Consider the following 7,273-nt stretch of genomic DNA (forward strand, 5'->3'; position numbering starts at 1 on the left):
GAACTGCAGCACACCAGGCCTCCCTGTCCATCACCAACTCCCAGAGTTTACTCAAACTCACGTCCATTGAGTCAGTGATGCCATCCAGCCATGGCAAACAGTACATGTGGCTCATCAGGAGGGGTGTGTATCAGTAAGGAGACCGCAGTGCTGTTCTCTGATTTTCAACCTTCTTGGTATGGCAGCACCTATCATCAGCAGCTGCCACTAAATAAAAGCTACATTGTATTGTTATACATAATTTCAGAGATCTCTACCTCCTCACTGGTGGGGAACCAAAAGTCAGGAAATACAGGATACATTGTTAATATGCCAAAATGTGCAAATGCAGGACATACAGGCAAAATAGTTTGTTGCTTTCTTGTTTTTTTCAGATTACCTTGAAGGCATTGCTTTAAATTCAGAAGTGTTTCACCTGAAATCAAACTTATATCATTAGTGTATTTTTAAATATTATACAGAATGCTGTGGGCAATTAGCAATTTGAGTCTGAAACTCAGAAGCATTCAGTTTATGGAAAGTTACAATCCCTAGAAATATTACCTAATTTTTAAATTTTGTAGGGGATCAACAGAGAAGGCAATGGCACCCCACTCCAGTACTCTCGCCTGGGAAATCCTATGGATGGAGGAGCCTGGTGGGCTGCAGTCCATGGGGTCACTGAGAGTCGGATATGACTGAGCGACTTCACTTTCACTTTTCACTTTCATGCATTGGAGAAGGAAATGGCAACCCACTCCAGTGTTCTTGCCTGGAGAATCCCAATCCCATGGACAGAGGAGCCTGCTGGACTACAGTACATAGGGTCACAGGACTGAGCATGCATGCATGCACCTGAAATCATGTTTGGAGGTTGAAGGAAAATATGTTGAGCATATTATTTGAAAATGTAGCTAATACATTATACTGTTTGAAAATAAATCATATTTCCCACCTTCTCCTTGCCTGGTGGAATAAGCTGCTTTTGAGCAAGAAAAAGATCTATTTGTATTCCCAACACCTAGCACAGGGACTTACAGTAGAGATGGAAAACTATTTCATGCTACTAAAGAATTAGTAACCACCCCCTCCCTTCCAAAAGGGAGTCACCAACACCCTTTCAACAACTATAAACATGGTTGGGTCTAAACAAAACAAGAACAGAATGGAAACCTTTTTCTGCACAAGACTCAGTGTGGTCAAGAATGTGCAGCTCTGTTCTGTCCATGTGAGGATTCTGCCCAGTGATGCAGAATGACTGCTGGCACACAAACTTGAATTTCTTCAGGTTTACTGCTGGCTCCCAGCCTGTGTATGACCTAAGAAAGCAGATCAAGATCTTTTTACATGTATTCACATGTGCCTCCTGCTAAAATGTGGTCAGTGATGTACACAAGTAACTTTTCTGGGGGGAAAACACTGTGATTCCCTATAAGCTCACTTTGTTGATTCTGAAAGATATTTTAGCTCTTTAACTCCAGTTCAGGCATGATGAGGAGTGAAACCAATGGTCATTATTATGAAAGATAAAATTGGCCTTGTCACTTTGATAATATTTTAGGTTCACAGCACATGTGTGTATGTGTTTGCATTGGCAAGGAACTTTTTTTCTGCACAGGTTTTGTAAAAACAGCCTAAGTCGTGTGGCTTAAAAAATATGGGAATTTAAACCACTTCACCCACCAACTTTTAAATGTAAAAACAAGGGTTAGAAAATTCTGTTCAATAAAAGCAAGATATACTTTTGAACCTTGTGGCCAGTAAAGGACAAAATTGAGGAGTGAGGAAGGGGGAGAAAGAAGAAATAGTCAAAGCTGAATAGAAAATCTGACGTTGAATTAGGTTACAAGACAAAGAAACATGAAGCTCCACTCTCTGATCTGAGATGACCTAGATGGGTGGGATGAGTGGGAGGGAGGTCCAAGAGGGAGGAGATACGTGTATACATATAGCTGATTCATTTCATTGCACAATGGAAATCATTGTACAACACTGTAAAGCAATCATTCTCCTGGGGGAAAAAAATGATCTGCTCTCCTCCTCATCACTCTACCTTTTTGATAATGCTTGTGCTAATATATATGGCCCATTCTAAATAATAGAACACACACACAAAATGCAAAGGAAGACGTGTTCACATGGTGCACCTTGATCTACTAAACACTGACACTTTTCATTGTATCTTTTAAAATAGTTTTTCCATATGCTATCAAGTTCCTTCTCTTATGCTATGCTATGCTATGCTAAGTCACGTCAGTCGTGTCCGACTCTGTGCAACCCCATAGACGGCAGCCCACCAGGCTCCCCCATCCCTGGGATTCTCCAGGCAAGAACACTGGAGTGGGTTGCCATTTCCTTCTCCAATGCATGAAAGTGAAAAGTGAAAGTGAAGTCGAGCAGTCGTGTCTGACTCTTAGGGACCCCATGGACTGCAGCCTACCAGGCTCCTGCGTCCATGGGATTTTCCAGGCAAGAGTACTGGAGTGGGGTGCCATTGCCTTCCCCGTCCTTCTCTTATAGTATACTAAATATAATTAAGCTACAGCCTAACAGTTCTGGAGACCAAACTATGGACCTCTGTTACTACATTTGCACTATAATAGTGATTTCTTCTGTGGCTGATACGAGTGTAGACTAAGGTTTGCAATAAATGACCCATGGTTTAGACATAAGCAGGGCTCTTTCAAAAAGGCATAGAAAATTACTGCATTCAGTTTTGATCTATGTACAATTTCATGTGATGCAACCAACAATACATTGCCTCAGAACTTCAGAGCCTCTCGCTGCTCCCCAGTCTCTTGGGGGTGCAGTGCTTGCCTGCCCCTGTGCTGTTTCCAATGTTTGTCAGCATCCCAGTGCCCACCCCATCCTTGCTGCTCACCACTGTTCTCCTTGATTTTTCTTTAATGTCTCTGTCCTTTCAACTTCATGTGACACATACTTCTCCACTTACAACCTCAATATATTCGTTTTTTTCTAATGATGTCACTTCAAAACAAATGACAATCATATCCTATTGTATATTAATAGAATTATAGGTATACTATTGTGTAAAAGAATAGGAGCAGACTTTCTTTTTTAACTTCCAGGTTTAACAGAGTCCTGAAAAAGAGGTGTTATTGAATATGAAAGTCATAATTTAGGAAAAAGTTGCAAGTTCATTATTCCAAAAGTATTTTCCACCCTTTCAGAGGGTTTAAAGAAGAAAATCTGGCAAAAGGCAGATTCTCAATGATTACTAGTGGAATGAATGAGTAAAATACACACACACTTTAAGGTCTTGCCTTCCTTTCTCATTAATCATGTGTCAGTGGCTTCACAACCAGGTTTCACTTTGTTTCTGACAAATAGTAAATGACCTAAAGACAATTCTTAGCTGGAACTAGTAGGAGCCTGGTAGGCTGCAGTCCATGGGGTCCCTAAGAGTCGGACACGACTGCTCGACTTCACTTTCACTTTTCACTTTCATGCATTGGAGAAGGAAATGGCAACCCACTCCAGTGTTCTTGCCTGGAGAATCCCAGGGATGGGGGAGCCTGGTGGGCTGCCGTCTATGGGGTTGCACAGAGTCGGACATGACTGACATGACTTAGCATAGCATAGCATAGCATAAGAGAAGGAACTTGATAGCATATGGAAAAACTATTTTAAAAGATACAATGAAAAGTGTCAGTGTTTAGTAGATCTTAATCTTAAAGATGCAAAACACGGTCCAAAACATCTAGATAATATTCCTAAGACATGAGTCAGGCTTTTTAAAGTTAGCTCAGTAACTTTTCCCATTTGAACTGATAGTATATTAGCTCAGACAGTAAAGAATCTGCCTGCAGTGCAGGAGACCTGAGTTTGATCCCTGGGTCGGGAAGTTCCCCTGGAGAAGGAAATGCAACCCACTCCAGTATTCCTGCCTGGAAAATTCCATGGACAGAGGACTCTGGCAGACTATGGTCCATCGGGTTAAAAGAGTTGGACACAACTGAGCAGCTAAGAGTTTCACTTTCAGGAAAACAAGATTCCGTTTCCTAGAATATGACTTGTGAAGTGAAAGTCACTCAGTCATGTCCAACTCCTTGCAACCCCATGGACTGTACCCCATGGATTATATAGTCCATGGAATTCTCCAGGCCAGAATATTGGAGTGGGTAGCCTTTCCCTTCTCCGGGGGATCTTCCCAACCCAGGGATCGAACCCAGGTCTCCTGCTTTGCAGGCAGATTCTTTACCAGCTGAGCCACACGGGAAGCCCAGAAGATGACTAACATACCACTTTTATGTTCATACTGACCACACAGAGTATGTTACACCTGTGTGACATGCTTCTGCCTGGACTGTGCAATAATAATAATGATGGGGCTCGAACTCTCACTTATGATGGAGCACTGGCTGTGGAATCAGGTGCCTTTGTAAACAGTGGGCACTTCTGTTTATGTCCCTTTCTTCACCCTTCTCTGTGAGGAATATAGAAACAGATTCCCTTACCCTTTGAGTTCGGTAGGTTCAGCCTTTAAAAGTCACTGACAGGAGATCAAAGGGAGGGACTAGAGTGAAGTCAAGCTGTTTTCTTCCCACCTTTCCCTCTCCTAGTTAGGCTTTGGGCTGGGTGTGGTCCAGCCTGACCAAGGTCTCTGTCAGGAACCACCTCTGCAGGTACACTCTGTTTTCAGATCCCAGGAATTGCTTCCTCCTCTCACCCCTCTAGCCCTGAGATGGAAAGGGTCTCGGTGGTGCTGGCCCAGCAGTGCTTCACCATCCTTTGCTTGGTATGGAACCGGGGTGGGGGAGGGCATGAAGCATATGATTTTGAGAGCTTTCTTTAAGAAGATGACATAATATTGGATTACAGATTTAGGGACAGAGACTTGGAAGAGGGCTTGCAAGGGAAGAAACTGTGGTTTCCTTAAAACTCTGCCATGCTGTATATGTAGCCCCTCTTGCTTTACTCAATCAACCAGGTTGAATGTGCCCTGCCTTTTCCTGTGCGGGACCCCTGACTAATAATTACTACATGTTCAACCACGAGTAACAGATAACTCACAATGCTTCTCTCCGTGTAAAGAGAACAGTTTCCTGAATACTTTCTTTTTCTCTATCATGCTGAATTAATTTGCTTTACAGTAGAGATGCATAATCCTCATTTGGTGAATATTTTTCCCAAATGCGTATAATGTATAACTTACAGAAGATATGGGAATTTGAAATGGATAGCAATTGTTTCTTGCTACCTCCTGGACTGTGCACATATCTTGATTGAAAGTGAAAGTCGCTCGGTTGTGTCTGACTTTTTGCCACCCCATAGACTGTATAGTCCATGGAATTCTCCAGGCCAGAATACTGGAGTGGGTAGCCTTTCCCTTCTCCAGGGGATCTTCCCAACCCAGGGATCAAACCCAGATCTCCCGCATTGAAGGCAGATTCTTTACCAACTGAGCTATGAGGGAAGCCCCATATCTTGATTAGCGTATAATCAAATCACTGGCTGACTAGTTCTAAACTGGAGTAAAGAAGCTTAGCCAAACTGAAAAATGGAAATGTATATTGTCAAATTAGTTCCTTTCTTATTGACTTGGAACCAAGAAAGCATATTCTCACGTTCTTTATGTATTTTAAAAAAAGAATGACTTGTACAATCAGATCAGAGATCAAGAATAAGCACTTCAAAACACTAGAAACCATCAGTGTACTGAAGAATGCAAGCACTCAACTCCCAAGAGCTAACTTCCAGTTAGGTCATTCATACGTAGATGATGTGATGAGGGGGATAGAGATATTAGGGAGACGAGGGTGAGGCAGCCAAGGAGAGACTGACGCAGCATGCCTGCCTCCACCAGGAACACGGCAGCCAAGCCCACCATGGTGGCTGGGACCAGGAGGAGGGAAGGAACTCAGAGGTTATAGCTCCATAAAGAATGAAGAAGCCTCTCCCACTCAGACTCCCACTCTCCCTCTCCCACTGTTGACTCCAGGTTGCCTCTGAGACTTCTAGTGACCTTGAAACTTTATAACCTGAGGTTATTTTAACCACATTTAAAAGTATGGCAGAAAATAGATTTATTTCTAGAAAATAAATTTATCTTTCCAGTTCATATGTACTTCCCAGAAATATCTCACTTTTCTGCAATTTCTAGTGAGAATTGACTGACTTCCTGGTAATTCATTTCAAATTAAGAAGCAAAATGCATGCTTTCATGAAAAGAACTCAGGAATACTACTAAATGGGGATCAAATAATTTATCTTCTCAAAAATTCTTCTTGTGTCATTGAGGATATTGAGAAATTCACATGAAGTGATATATGTGAACATGTTTTGAAAAGCAACAAGTGCCTAAGAAAGTGATGGCTGCCATCATTAATAGTCTGATGTTTTGCTGATGTTTCATAATCCAAGTTTAAATTATAGTAGCTGAGTACATAACTAACAGGATTAATTTATGATTCTCAGCGAGATAGAGATGAAAATAGAATACGATAGACACGCAGGACTGGGCATATCATTGATTATAAGCACTTGTCTTCAATGTGTCATGACCAGAATGGAAGAAAACTGAAGTTTACCCCCTCCTATCAACATTATCCTTTCCAGATCATAATGTACAGAAGATACACAACTAGGCAGAGTGAACACCTCGCGATCACCCTATGTAAATAAGCACTTCACTTACTATAACCTTATGCTCCTTTATTTTTCTTCATAGCATTTATTATTACCTGAACTGAACATACTTAGTATTTATTTGTTTACTTCATTGTCTGTCTTTCCTCACAGAATGTATAAGTTTCATGAAAATAAGAATGTAGCTTTGTTCACCACTATGTCCCTATTCCTTCCTCAACGTAGGGTACCAATAGGTACTCAAAAAATACTTACAAAGGAACACATACATCAACCATATTTTCCAGAAATTGTTCAGTCTCCTACAAGCAACACTGCCAGACAACATTGTACAATGGAATAGCCAGTAGTTTGGGGGGCCCTCAGTTAATTCTCAGACAGGAAAAAGGCCTGTCTCTAGTCTTGGCCCTCTTCTCAAATGACTCCCCCAAAATCCAGTTTTTAAAATGCTCATCTTCTGGATTGTTTGAGGATCAAATGAAATGTCTGTCTCTGGGGAAGAGACAGGGAATAGGAAAGGAAACCTTAAAGTACATACACACACTCACACACATACATATATAAAGTGTATACACTAATATATACAGTGTATGTGTGTGTGTATATATATATATATATCAGATCAGATCAGATCAGTCACTCAGTCGTGTCCGACTCTTTGCAACCCCATGAATCGCAGCACGCC

At 41.5% G+C, this 7,273-nt stretch overlaps 1 protein-coding gene across 1 annotated transcript in view; it reads right to left on the minus strand.

Annotated features, from left to right (window-relative positions):
- The window catches only part of AIM1 (absent in melanoma 1), a 258,316-nt gene that overhangs the window by 58,695 nt on the left and 192,348 nt on the right, over positions 1–7,273 (minus strand). The gene's annotated exons all lie outside the window — the stretch shown is intronic.

Source organism: Bison bison, unplaced genomic scaffold, assembly GCF_000754665.1.
Source record: "Bison bison bison isolate TAMUID 2011002044 unplaced genomic scaffold, Bison_UMD1.0 scf7180017864373, whole genome shotgun sequence".
Taxonomy (NCBI): Eukaryota; Metazoa; Chordata; class Mammalia; order Artiodactyla; family Bovidae; genus Bison; species Bison bison.